Source organism: Mustela nivalis (genome assembly GCF_964662115.1).
Source record: "Mustela nivalis genome assembly, chromosome: 15".
Classification (NCBI taxonomy): Eukaryota; Metazoa; Chordata; class Mammalia; order Carnivora; family Mustelidae; genus Mustela; species Mustela nivalis.
The window spans coordinates 83587164-83602214 of record NC_139034.1 but is presented as its reverse complement, the minus strand read 5'-3'; the positions used below and the strand labels follow the sequence as shown (position 1 = coordinate 83602214).

Sequence of the window (15051 nt, the reverse complement as noted above, 5' to 3'; positions counted from 1 at the left end):
TTAGGTAGTCCCGAAGTATGGTTCTAGTGGAATTATAAAACACGATCTTGCCAGTAAGCGGCAAAGCAAGAGAATATTGCAATTCTAGCCACAAGTGCCAATGTCACTTAGTTCATACCCTGGGTAATCATCACGATGGCCTAGTAATCTACTGCCATTTCACTTAGGAAAATGGCCTATTGCCCTTTGAACCTGTTCTGCTGCAAACCACACACTATTCCTTCCATCTAATTGTCCATTCGATCAAGGATGTTGCTCCTTCATTGAGTTAACTAAATAGGAAATTCATTTGTCTGAAATGAAGTTGGGTGGGGGTGAGGAAGAAAAATCTGCTTTTCTTGGAAATAACTAGATACAGGGAATTAAAAAGCAGAATTGAGAATCAAGAACTTGATATTGAGGAATCTTTGTCTTTTTTTTTTTTTTGTGTAAGACCAATAAACTTCAGACATTTGGTATATTTTGTTCTGTGTGGCAAGTACAGTAACAAACAATACTTCATTACTCTAAATCTGCTTTTCTTATCTTGAAACCTTGCAGGAAAGGATCTATGCAGTGAAGGAATGAATGACCAGATTGTTCAGTTCTAGGTTAAAAAGAAACCCCAGTTTTGGACATTTTCCTTGAATTAGGCCACGGTCATGTAAACAGAATTTGAAGGTCAGGGTTGTGGGGTTTGGGTGCAAGACAAAAGCACGCAGCATGGGGCTCACGTTTGGATCTTCTTTGTCACGTTCTGGTCTACCTGAATTAATATGCCCTTCAAAACAGTGAAGAATTTGGCTCATTATATTCCTTATTAGCTAATCTGGCTATAATGGATTTGTCGGTTTACTGATTACAAATGGAAGTAATTTGTAACATTTTGTTGATTGAAAATGTGCTAGCCCCTCCTATGCTGTGATCTTTCCCTTTGATTAAGTGGGATTTTAAAGGTTTAAAATACTGTAGTCTTAAAGGATATTCTTCAGAAAGATTAAGAATTCTTCAGGAAGAGAAGAGCACTTGGCAAGTATGTGAGTTAATGTACAAAACTGACGAGGTCACATGAAGGTGATTTCTTCATTGATAGAAACAACTTCTTTGCTTATAAATAAAAACACAAGGTACCCAGTATGTTTGAAACAATTGCCTAAAGGAGTGGCTATTAAAAATGCAGTTTTACACCTCCTTACCCCCAGTGTAAAGCCTGAGAATCTTGGGGTTGGTGTCTGGAATCTGGACATCTGTGTCTTAATGAAGTTCTCGAGGAGACCATTAGTTAGGGAACCACTAGTTAGTTCCACAGGAACTTCCAGCATCAAAGCTCGGTATCAGTCGTTCCAGAAAGCGTGTTCCTTATTGAAGGGGAACCCAGATGTTTGCTGAATTTGCAGTTTCTATCTATCTTCATGTTTTTACTTTTGTTTTTGTTTTTTTAAAGGAACTTCTGATTATTCTCAGAAGGCCTGAGAGTTCTCTTCCGGCTGATTCATTCCCCACAAGGCAGCCATGCTATCTTCCTTCCTCTTTTCCTCACTTGCCTGTTTTACTGCCTACCCCACCTTTGGGAGGGGCCCTGTGGCCGTCCCCAGTCAAGGCAATCCCAGTGTTCAAGGTAAGGCGATGCGTAGTCTCGGTGTGCTGATTTCTGGGCATAATCTCAAGGAGGCTCCAAGACTCTGAGCCAAATTTACAACCTCTGTCCTGTTAACCTCTGGATTCAAAGTCCCGTGCTCTGCCTGAGCAGCTCCATGGGCTTGAAACCTCTGTCTCCCAACCACCAGGCTCTTGGACCTGGCACAGAGGGCTCAGCCTGAAGGAGAATTTATTCCAGCCTTGCCATTTTTATCCATTCTCCCCCACACTCTCAAAAATTCTACCTTTACCCAAATGCATTGTCACTACTTAACAGATTTAAAAAGGCTCTTTTTTTTTTCTTTAAGACTGGAACCCTGTACATGTTTTTTGTAACAAGTAGATTTAAATGAGTGCCTTAAAAAGAAAGCAAACAACGGGCAGTTTTCATACCTTGACATTAGCATAATTTTTTCAATCACAAAGACATGTAGGGCTCCACATGATTTATTGGAAAAATAATGTGGATAATAGAGCAGTCATATCCTTCAATATTATCAGTCAAAAGAGATTCAATGTGCTACAAGGAAGGGAGCTTGAATATAAAACTGAGAATAAGAGGAAGCTGCCAAAGGTCCTTCATATAAAATCTGTTAAATATTTACCAACTGGTCCCTTTCCCCACAAAATGAGCCCTGGTTTGTAGCATTTGCCAATTTCTGTTGTATAAATATTCCCATCATGATTGATTTAAACTACTAATATGACTTCAACTGGCTTGCAAAACTTCTATATTTAATAATTGGCCCTTGCTAGCTGGTAAGAACACTGGTGTGTTTGAAGAACAGGATATGGGAGTGATGGAGGTAAATGTCTATTTTATAACATTCTGGGCATAGGGATAGTTGGTTTATTGGCTTCTCTCAAAGGCAATATGGGCGTCGATGTGGGTCACTTCCCTAGGAAGACTGGTTAACACAATGGTCTCAGTGGGGCAGTACTTCCTCCTGGGGGAGTTCTCTCCTGGGGAAACTTGTGGGGATGATTTTTGTCACAATGAGCTGGGGGCTATGAAGACTGAGTAGAAGCCAAAGATCTTAGACATCCTGCGAAGGTCAGATCCTTATGACAGAATAAAAAATTATCCTGTGTTTTATAGATTTCTGATGTTTTTATAGAATAATCTTTTAGGTTAAGGAAAAGAAAACTTAAAATGATCTAAGCCTCAGGGTTAACTGTTCTAGGCTTCATTTTTCGTGAGGCTTTAATAGGTATAATGGAATTTCCAGGAATACACATTTTAATGTAAACTGAGGTATGTTTGTATTTTTTGGTCTAAAACTTTATCAGGAATGGCTTGGCATCCCAGTTCAGGACAGGAACAGCACTCATGGGGTCTGAGTCTAAAGTAACATACCTGTATCAGTCAGGTCTGTAACTACTGCAGCCACCCTGTTCCCATGTTGAATGTAAACATTTCACACATATTTAAGAGTATTATATATGCAAGTACAGAAAATCGTAAAATTCTTTCAGGATGAGAAAAGAGGCATTGTACAGTATAGTAGAATTTATATGGGGAATATCACTGACTCCTTCCAAAATGTGCTTGAATTAATGTCCAAACTTGTCCTCCTGAAATCAACTCCAAGACCAAGTGGATGGCATGTAGCCTAAGGGAGAGAGGGAAATTGGGCTCTGTTTCAAGCTACCGTGGGAAAGGTAACCAGAGTTTAGGTGGTCTAAGCTCTTAAATTTCTTGGAATGTGATAGGACATAGAAACTTAGTATTAAAACTTTTTTTTTTTTTTTTGGTATCACTAGAAGCGACCATCCCTATGACTACTTACAGGGATACATTAAGTCACAAGAGGAGGATAAAATGAGTATGTGCATAATTACATAAAATTACTATGGCATTAGGAAAAGTATGAAAAAATTCAGTTTGGTCTTGTAGGGTTACCTAACTTGTGCAAGTATGTGTGTATAAATATGGAAGTCTGTGAGCTCCTTGAGAATTTGGATCCCTAGCAGTAATAAAGTCGCTGGCCTAGAGTAGGAACTCAATAAGGGCTTCCTACATTGACGCATGTTAGAATGAATACTGCTAGAATTGTGGAAAATATTTGGGTACAATAGAGGATTTAACTAGCTGGTGCTCTACGGAACAGTGAATGCTACTGTAGGGCAATACTTGCCAAATTTTAATGTGTGTGTAAGTCTTATTAAAATACAGACTGTGACCTGATAGGTCTGCGATGGGGCCAGAGGTTTGCATTTTTGCGAAGTCCCCAGCTGATGCCCTGCTGCTTCTCTTGGCCCACACTTTGATTAGCAAGCTTCAAGGTTTCCGGAGGAACATCTTTGCTGCTCTGCACCTGCACGTCAGGGCTAGTACTTCCAGGGAGAGAAAAGGGAAATACCTTCTACTTTTATTTACTACTTCAGATGAGGTGAATATACTCCAGTTGGCCCATTGTGGTGTGGAAAACCGTTAGGATTGTTTCCTCCTTATGGTTATTTGTGATCACAAAGATTGGTGTACCTACACATAAGCAATGTGTCCGTTCTACACCTAAGCAAGAATTTCTCTAGGGTGTATCTACACATGGGAACTTACTGGACTGTAAGATCAGTGAGTGTTCATGTCCAGTCCTATTCCACGGTGGTGGTGCTCGATTCTCTTTCCATCAACACCTCGGGTATCGCCTTTGACTCCTACTTGCCCAAACTTACTACTGCCAGATGTCCTGCGTTTCGCAGCCTAAGGAGTATGCAACAGTATCTTGTCTTGATTTACATCTTAATGACTTCTCAGGAGGTGGAGAATCTTTTCACATGTTTTTGGGCTATTTGCAAGGACGATGGTTCATATCCACTACTACAGAATTTGAGAAACTATTGTTTTGGTTGTATGTGCTGTACCTTCTCTTTTTTGTCTTCCATACTTCTTTTTTTTATACTTCTAGTGTACAGAAGTCTTAATTTTCATTAGAGATAAATTTTTAGAGAAGTGAGTTGGGGGGAAATTGGTGGGGGAGATAAACCATGAGACACTGTGGACTCTGAGAAACAAACTGAGGGTTTTGGAGGGGAGGAGAGTGGAGGGGTTGGGTGAGCCTGGGGCTGGGTATTGTGGAGGGCACATATTGCACGGAGCACTGGGTGTGGTGCATAAACAATGAATTTTGGAGCACTGAAAAAAAATTTTAAAAAAGCATGCTTCAAAATGTTTATCATTAGGAAATAAATTTGTTCTAGGTTTTTCATAAATATCTCTATATTATCAAGGAGTCTCATTTTTTTGGGTGACATTTTTGTATCCTGAATGGATGTAATAAAATACGTTTTCTGCATCTATTGAGATGAATATGTGGTTCTTTGATCCTTTAATTTTGGTGAGATATACCTTCAAGTTTTTGTTACTTAAACCTCTCTCCCTTCCCACTATAAAATCAGCTTGGCCACATGTGCGCGTTCCTGCTTGTGTGTGTGTGTGTGTGTGTGTGTGAGAGAGAGAGAGAGAGAGAGAGAGAGATATTCTGACTCCATTTGGTTTGCTAATACATCATTTAGGAATTTTGCTTTAAGGTTGCTTAGTAAGATTGTTCTAGTCTCCTGATCTCCTGCCATGTTCTGTTCTTTCTGCTTTGGGATCAATATTATATAAGCCTCAGGGTACACACTGAAGAGCAATCCTTGTTTTTCTATTTTCTGAGGAGTTTATATAAATGTGAAATAGTATGGAAAAGTCCTATAAAACCATTTGGGCCAAGTGTTCTTGTGAAAAGTTTTTGAACTGTTTCTGAAAGTTTATTTTTAATTAATTAGAACCCTTTGGGCTTTGTTTCTCCTTAACTCTGTTTTGAAACTTATATCAATAAATTGGAAAATAGACAAGTTATTAGAAAAATCTAGAATCATTCATCATATTCTCCTCTCCTTTCAGTTTGAGTGTTTCTTCTTTGATAGAATGGAATGTTTCTGCCTTCTTTATGACATCGCTACCATTCTCACTACAAGATGGTTTGTTCTTTTAGTTTTCTTGAAGAGTGAATTTTTGGTTTTGTCAACTCTGTATTGCATATTTCTTATTCTGTATTATCTCATTTTCTTAAAATGTTTGGATTGATTCTGTTGCATGGTGTCTAATTCATTGTGTTAAGATATCTGTCCTATCATTTCTTTTGTAGTCATTTAAAGTTTAATGTTCTTTGAAATACTACCTCGTTCAAACTTGCAAGTGTTAAAATGTGTTTTGATTGTTGATTATAAACACTTCTTTATTTCCATTGTTTCTATCGGTTTAGAGGTGTCTCAGATTTTCCAAACAGAGGGATTTTTAATTTGACTTTTTGTTTTTATTACCCAATTTTTCTTTGTGATCTGAATCCTTTTAAAATTTTGACTTATGAACTAGTATGTGACAATTAAAAATTGCACATAGTCTTGAGAAAAGTGTGTATTCTCCATGAGATATTCTGGGGAAATTCATTCTGATAAGATTTTTATCTTTTATAGGTTTCCTATGTCTTTTCTATTTTTTTTTTTTTTTTGTCTTCTCAACCCATCAGTTGAGAGATGAATTGTGAATTTGTCCAGATTGCCCTACAGTTCTATAGGATTTTCCTACTTTTTTTTTCTTTTCTTTTTTTTTTTTTAATAAATCTGGCTATGGGAATGATGTCTTCACTCGACTTTGAAGGGAAGGGGCATACCTGATCACTTCCTATGTCAGCTGCTGAATGAATGAATGAAAATGGGCTGGGAAGGCTGAGCAGATTTATTAACCTTTCTGTACAAATATGAAATAACACAGTCACAGGAGATAATCCTGAAGACTGTACAGGAATGGATTATGCCTGGCAAAGCTTTCCATTAGCTATCAATTCACAATAGCCGAAGATCTTGTAACATTAGTGAGGGACCTTCCATCAATTCATGTTTCCTATCATCATGGGTTAGGGTTTCAGGGAAAGCAGTGGGAGTTCTAGAATTTGGAGTCATGCCTGTTAGTTAAGTGAAAGGCATTTCACACATTTGCTTTTATCAGTTTATTCATGCTGATAGGTGCTTTTAAAAGGAATTCACAGCTCATGAAAGGCTCTGAATGAAAAGATCCAGTGAACAAAGTCTTCTGTTTATCTATAGAATGTGCCTTAGGATGGATATCAGGAGCCCCACAAACTTCTCTGTGTTTAAAAGCATAAATGGAGGAAGAGTAGTCAAGATTACTTTTTATGGAACTTGAGTCCATTAGATTAAATCAGCATTTGGGCCCATACATAGCTTCAAGGGACATTTTTAATACCGAGGCTCATTTTATAGGGGAAGCTAATTATTTAAATCAGTTGAAATTCGTTTCAAATTTTCAGACACATTCAAGTTTGATCCAGTTGAAAATCCTTGTAATTCTGAACAGGTTTCAAATCAGTAACATAACTGCTTGAGAAAAGAAAGCTCCGCCCTACATTTATCATCTTTAGCATGTGTGCATGAATAATCTTACAGAACATTCAGTATACTGATGCTGTTTTAGAACTTCTCATGTTCACTGTTCAGTAGTCACTGCCCTATTGATTGGCCATTAGATCCCCTTCTTTCAACACCCACGAGTCCCCAGAGCTGTTCGTTCTTCTTGCCTGGAAGGAGAAGTTATTTTAAACAGTAACATAAGTTACTGAAAATAGGTATTAAACTCATGCAGATTCTTTGAATGAAGCAGGAAGAGGTAAAATGGAGCTGAGAACTATTTCTCTGATAATCCTTTCATGCTGGAAAAATACCTACCAGGGTCCCTGGAAATTTTTTTCTGAATTTTCATAACACGCTCAAAAATGCAAAGGGATGGCTAATGTGGTATTTGTGGAAAATGCTGGCATATTGTCTATTCTAATCCTATTCCTTCAAGAAGACTCAAGGTTTCCATGGAGTCCAAATTTCTTTTGATGGAACATATACCAGTTTGGCTGCTACTTTATGAGCTGTGAGTTTCTTATCTGTGATGGTAACTAATCCTAATAAATGACAGGTTCCTAATTTTAACATCTTCTTAAACCTCTTAAATTATTGTCTGAAAAGCTTAACAGAGTTAGTCAAGCCAACCCATTAGAGAAATAGAAATGATATGTGTTTTAGAGGCTTGGCTTTATTCTTGGATAGGTAGTAATCAGAACTGAGGGGTGCCTGGGTGGCTCAGTCCGTTAAGCAGCCGACTCTTGATTTTGGCCCAGGTCATGATCTCAGAGTTGTGAGACCAAGCTCTACATCGGGCTCCTTGCCAGCTGTGGAATCTGGTTGAGATTCTCTTTCCCTTTCTTCCTCTGCCTCTCCCCTCTGCCCACTCTGTCCCTCCCTGCTCCTGCGAGTATTCTCTCTCTCTCTCTCTCTCTCAAAACAAAACAAAACAAAACACCCCAAGAAAAGAGTCTATCTGAACTAAGAAAGAATCTATCAGGTTTTAATCTGTGAACTTCTGTACGCGTTCTCTTCCAGTTTCCATCTGCAGGAACAGTTCTCTTAGGTCTATCCCTCCACTTACTTGAATTAAAGTGATCCCTGGGGGGGCACTTGGGTGGCTCAGTCAGTTAAGCCTCTGTGTTTGGATCAGGTCATGATCTCAGGATCCTAGGAGTGAGCCCCGTGTCTGTCTCACTGCTCAAGGGGGATTATGCTTCTCCCTCTGCAACGTCGTGCCACCGTTCCCAACTCATGCTCTCTCCCTGTCTCTCAAATAAATAAATAAAATCTTAAAAAAACAAAAACAAAAAACAAACACCTCAAGCTTTACATTACTTGTGAACTTTCACCTTAATTTATTAAGGTTATAATGGATGCATGAGTTTCAGGTGTACAACATGATATATTGGCGTATATCACGAAATGATCACCATAAATTTAGTTAACTTCTGTTACCTTACATAATTGCAAAATTTCTCATGGTGAGAACCACCTTAATATTTCTTAATATATTTTGTTGAGTTTTTAATTTTTTTCTACTTTAATGTGTATTTCCCTTAATATATAAGTACCCTTCCATTTAAGGCAGACCATAACTTGATGTAACTTCAACCATGTTCTCATGTATTTAAAACTCTCCTGCTTCATTTCTCATTTTTGTTACTATCGAGCTATTAAACCATCTCTCTACAGATCTATAGTGATCATTACTAATTCTTTCTTCATCATGGGCATGCTGGAGGTAGATTATGTTGGATGACACAGGACTATAAGTGCCCTCAAAGGACCGTGACTATCCTGATCAGAAAACACATGCAGGTAGTCCCACAGTGTCCAGCATATAGTAAGTGTTCAAGGACTGACCAACACAATCATGAGGGTAATGGCTAATACTCCTCACCTGTCTCTGCACACAGTGTGGATTCTTAATGCATATGTGCTCACTTTCTCTGTATTTAATGTTCACAGATTTTATTACAGTACAATAACAGCAGTACAGTACAGCACAGTAACAGCAACAACAACAGCCCACACTTACCTGCTGTTTCTGTCCCAGCAGACGGTGGGGCTCACGGTCCAGCAGCAGAACTAAGGAGAGTGGGATTGGGGAATAGGAGGGCAGAGATCTAGGCACACAAACTCTATACAGGGACTGGCAGTTGCTGCCCCAAGTCCCTTCTGGGCCAGCAGTTCTCAGAGAGGAGTGGATCAATGAACTCTTTCATGGCCAGGTTGGGGGTGAGCTGTTCCTGGGTCTGGGGCATCTGGGTGTCAGGGACAAAGTGGCCTCCACACTGCAGGTGCTCCACCTTGTCCTAGGTGATGTCACTGGATGTGATGCACCGTGGCTCCTGCATTAGCTCAAAGCTGATTGTGCCACACAGGTAGTTGGGGATGTCTCACTTCTTTCTCTTCTTATTCACCTGGGAGAAAATGTCATCTAGGTCTTCTGTGTACTTGTTCTGCTCAGCCTCAGTGCGGGCCTGCTGGGCCTGGATGAGGCCATTGAGTTTTGCACGCTCATGTTCTTTTCGGGGCTTCCATTCTCCTCCTGCTTGCCTTTCATGGTGCTGCATGACACAGGGTCAGCTCCCAGACTCTGCAGCCAGCTTGCCCTGTACCCACAATCAGCTCTATCAGGTCCAGTAATCCACCACACACACACACACACACACACACACACACACTATATATATGTATATATATATATAGTAATTTTTAAACAAGCTAGAGTAAATAGAAAAGCAGAAGAGATATTATCCCAAGGAGGAACAAGAATTTTGATTCCTACTTCTAATAAGATAAATGAAGCCACAGATTAGATCAATGCCTTATTCAGGGTCAGTCAGGGCAGAGCAGGAGCTGATGGGGGAGTAATTCGCTGATAAACGGGTTTGTCTGTCCTGCCTGTATTTTTCTTCCAGGGGTGCACCTTCGACATACTTGTCTCTTCATGCCCTCCCCCAAGCCCATAAGGTTACAAGGCTCTTTATGAGGACTTAGGTTCTGTTTTGCCTTGAATTTTTAGACCTCAAAGCAAACGTAGCTTAAATACAACTCTGTCGAATGTTAGGGAGAAATGCTTTTGAGGACCAGCAGTGTGGATGTTCCCCTCAAGGATTAAAAGGTGGAGAAGTCTCTGAGGTACACTATAGGGCACAGCAGGACCCCATGTAGGGTAGTTGATTCACTAGTCTGGTAGGCTAGTCTTGGGACAGTCTGCCAGGCTCTCCATAGACTTCCAGAGCTTCGGCCACAGGATGGAGGTGGCAGAGCTGCCTGATCTGAAGGGCTAGCAGCAGGAGACTCTCAGTGACTTGGTGATAACAAGAGTGGGTTGATAACCCTTTTGGAAAGTAGCCTCCAGCTCCTTGGTCATGCAGAGAACTCTGGGATCTTAGAAAAACCCTGAGAGCAATCCCATGAGTAAAGAGGATGGATTTTCCTGCTGGTGAGTTCAAATAGGGCATTAGAGTCAAGTATAAATTTACTAAAGAAGAGAAAAAACGACAAAGAACCATTCTTTTGTTTTGTTTGCAGGCGGGGGGGGGGATGACTTATTGCTAACTTTATATTCTTCATGTATTTTCTTCTGTGGCACCTCTGTGTAAAGCCCTGCTCTGTTCCTACTCTAGGATCTCTACTCCTTGCTGTATTAATAGTTACAGGTTCTGATTCACTAAAGCTTCTTTAGAATCAAAGTCAGGATCTCTTGGCATATTTACAAAAATACTCAGCCTCGGATTTCTCTCCCTAATGAAATATTTAAGTTGTGGCTGTGCTAAATGTACTCTCTTGCTTGGGGCAGACCTGAAGTATAGTCTAGTAAAGGGGAGACATTTCCAAGTTGACCTTCTCCAAGAGAATCTGTTGATTTTGTTAGGTGAGGTGTTCCTGTTCCAAGTAACTTTTTTGTTTTGTTTTGTTTTTGGATGGGATTTTAAAAGTTTACTTATAATTTCTATACCCAACATGGGTCTTGAACTCACAACTCCTATACTAAGAGTCAAATATTCCATAGACTGAGCCATCTAGGCACCCCCACCCCCAACCAGGTAACTAGTTTTAATATATAAAAGCTTTATATGATTTGGGACTTTGGAAGACAACAGAAAGATCCGTCAACAACAAACCCATCCTCTGGGATGGGAACTCTATGCATAGGATTGTCCTTAAGGTTGTCCTTAAGCATAACCACGTAGTCAGCTGAGTACACCTGTGTGCAGCCACACCTGTGGCTGAGCCCACCTGTCCTCCTCAGGTCTTGCTTGAGCCCTTTGGTCAGCTGTGGCTTGGAACGAACTCTCCCTCCTAAATGATCTCCTGTTTGTGGTCTTCTCCGTCATTCAAGACTGTCTACTCTTCTTAGCTTCAAGACATTTTTGTAATTTCATAAGTGTTCTCTCAGTTCATCAGAGTTCAATCCTTTGTACGGTCATCATTAACTTTAAAGTAAATTGCTTGCCTTCAGGAGGCTCAGACCAATAAGACCTGGGAAGCTGACCCTGTACCGGGCACACTCTCCTTTGTCCTTCCCTTGTGGGGAGAGGTAGCAAAGGGAGAGTCTGTTCCAGATTGAGTTTGATGATGCAAGGACTCCTTCCTCAGAAAGAAATAGTCTCTGGTAATACTTCCTGGTGTGAGTAAACCCTGAAAAGTAACCTGTCTCACATCTAGCCACTTTGTTTTCCTTTATTTATTCTTGCCAGTATAATTTTCTACTTTCAGAATTCTTTAGGACTAAAATGACAACCTATCAAGAAATCAACGAGTTAGAAAACAGAAAAAGCAATAAATCAAATTGTATGTGGGGTTACCATGAGAACACTGATGCACTGCTATTCGTCCGTAACGCCCTACGAGGAAGGACTCAAGTACACCGGATCAAGGTTTCCATGCTTGGTAGTTGTCACTCATTACTCTTTAAGACAAACAATGCTCATTCTTTTTTTTTTCTTAGGCTTCTAGCACCTCTTATCTGATTGCTAGAGCAGGCAGAATGTCACAAATTCCCTTTGCATTTGTCATCATCTGCAGCTACTTTTTCTTAGGAACTCGATTCTAAGGAGTAAGGTCCATGACGGTTTTCAATCCCAGGCACCATCTAATACAGGCCAGAAAACAGTTGCTTCTGGTTCCTCAGATTTCTCTGCAGGAGGAAAACTCCAGAACAAGTGAGAATGTTCTAATTTCTTCACACCCAGGAATAAAACCTCAGGCCAAGAGCAGGAGAAGAAAAGGGATGCATGAGGAAGCTTTCGGGCTTACCTGTCTACATGACCCCACAATTCAGTAGGACCAGAGAGCTGTTGCTCTTGGAAATTGCTGGACTTACAAGTTCCTCTCCACCTGCTGGTCTCAGGTGACTCGGGATCTAGATCAGTGGGGATGCTATTGGTTTGTAACGTCTAGTCTCCATTTTCTAAAGCATTTAACAATTTATAGGCCATTTCAGCTGCTCTTCATTATCTAGAAAAAGTTCTGTGGTTCTCCCTCACCCTCATTGCCATATATATATACCAGATCATTCTAGTTGTCTAGATGATGCTTTCAGCCAGATGTAGAATAGGCATATTTCAATAATTTTTCAGGGTTTATGCCTTAAATAAAATCTGTTTTTTCCCATTCTTTTTTTTTATACAGTATGTTCCACTGAAATTACTGAATATTGAATGCTTAAAAAATGTGTTTTTCTTTTTCGTAACTGCATAATAGTGCATTCTTTCTTTCCCCCAGAGATGTTTGTATGTTTGAATGTGTTTATTCAAAATCTTTTAATAAACCTTTGCCAAAAACTACCAGATTAACCTACAGTTATCTTCACGTAATACATAAAGACTCTCTGTCTTTATGTCTTTAGAACTAATGGCTATTTTCTAAAACTTTTCTGGAGAGTCCTTCAGAAAAGGTGTTCCTCTAGAAGTTATGTACTTCTAGAAGTACATAACTAGAAGAAGAAGAACTTCTTCTAGAAGAGTGTGGTGATTGTGGTCATAGACCATACCTCCAATTTTGAAGATCCTTGGGATGTTCCTGAATACCTTTGGGATAGCATCAGTTATAATAAGGCTTCTAAAGGAAAATCATTTTGGGTTCCAGTATAAGGCCCCCAGAACCTCTGCCCCAGCCGCATCATGCTCACCGGTTCAAGAGCTCCTGTTCCCCCTTGCTTTCTCTAGGTGGGGAAAGAGGAGGGATCTACAATTCCAGAAGTCGCTTGTGCTAGTTTTAAAGGATGGGCTTCCGCATGAAGGGGTTGGGGAGGTTGGGTGAAGCTCCCAAAAGACCTAAGGACAAAGAAGTGGGAAGAGAAAGTCCAAACATGGGCATCTGTAAAATTCCAAAGCAAAGGGGCTTTAACTCCTTTGTTTGTTTGTTTTTGTTTTTAAGGATTTTGTTTATTTATTTGACAGAGACAGAGATCACAAGTAGGCAGAGAAGAGAGGGGGAAACCAGGCTCCCCGCTGAGCAGAGAGCCTAATGCGGGGCTCGATCCTAGGACCCCAAGATCATGACCTGAGCCGAAGGCAGAGGCTTAACCCACTGAGCCACCCAGGCACCCCATAACTTCTTGGCTTTCTTGGTCACCATTTTAATGACCCCATTTCCTCCGCTCCTCCTCCTTCTGTCCTCATGACTGATAACTGTGCACTGATGTGCTTGGAGAGAACTCTCCGTGGGTTTCTTGGTCTGTATGTTCTTTGAGCAAGGTGCCGATCGCCTGTTGTTGTGCACTATTTTGTGAAGTGTGTTTATATGGACAACACTTTTGGAGATCGATCCACATCTCCCTGCAGAGCGAAGGGCAGGTACGCTTACGGCCCAGCAAGCTAATGTCTCCCGTGGAGTACTTACTGCCTCATAGACAAGATTCTGGTTCCTTTGCAGTTAACACCACCCACTGAACCAGGTGAACATCATCTGACTCTCCTGACACCTCCTGTGGGTACTGGGACTTAGGGAACCAGCATCAATGGTGGGCCTCTAGCAACAACAATTGCTAATAATACCAGGCTGTCCTTCTGTGACCCAGGAATCCTGTGTCTTTTGCCAGTATCCATGAAACTGTCACAGACTAACTTTAGTTTAAAATTCTTGACCCTATGTTTCCCAAGGGAATTGTGTAGGTTGAGATGGTCACAGATGAAGGGCAGAGGATAATAGAGGGAGGAGGAGGAGGGAAGGGCTTCTCTCTTGGCCTGCTGTCCCACTGTAGACCTTGCTCTGGGCCATGATGGAGTAACATGAGAAATGGGGACAAGGGCAGAGGGGGGGAGTGGGTTAGAGGGTGTGTGGTCTGAGGAGGAGAATAATCCTCCACCAGGTAATCCCAAGTGACTGCAGGCGAGATAGGATGTTCTGCCAACCTGAGCCTAATATGCCCATGTGGCTGATACCCTTGCTTGGCATCTTTTAGTAAAAGCTTTTATTTCTAAGGGAGACTTACATACTATTTACTAATTGTCTTCAACTGCATATCATCTGTAGGAAGTGAATAAGTGACACCATTTACAGTAGGGGGAGTGTTTGGGAAATAATTGGAACTTTTTAAAAAATTTTATTTATTTATTTGACAGAGATCACAGGCAGAGAGGCAGGCAGAGAGAGAGGAAGGGAAGCAGGCTCCCTGCTGAGCTGAGAGCCTGATGCGGGGCTCGATCCCAGGACCCTGGGATCATGACCTGAGCCGAAGGCAGAGGCTTTAACCCACTGAGCCACCCAGGCTCCCTAATTGGAACATTTTTAAGACCTATTAGCTTTGGACTCTGTGGTGCCTAAATTGTAATATATAGTGTAGTTCTAGATATTTTTTTTTTCCTTGAAACTGGTAGTGGCCTAGGTACCCAAGGGCAGAACAATCCCTGGGTCAAGTTTCGTGTTTTGATAACAGTGAATTCATGGGAGCCTACTCTTGCACGTTTTCTCAAGTTCAGAAACATTACTTTTTTCCAAATATGACAATCTGAGTATTGTTCTCCTTGGCTCTTGTAGGCCAGGGAGAAGGATTTTCTTTTTGTTTATATTCAAGAAGGA

At 40.7% G+C, this 15051-nt stretch overlaps 1 long non-coding RNA gene across 1 annotated transcript in view; it reads left to right on the top strand.

The window, feature by feature from the left end:
- Positions 1-1457: 1457 nt before the first annotated feature.
- Positions 1458-15051, top strand: part of LOC309849323 — a 49949-nt gene continuing 36355 nt past the window's right edge. Inside the window, exon 1 of the long non-coding RNA XR_014303656.1 lies at positions 1458-1597. This is a non-coding gene — a long non-coding RNA (uncharacterized lncRNA). The remainder of the gene's footprint in view (positions 1598-15051) is intronic.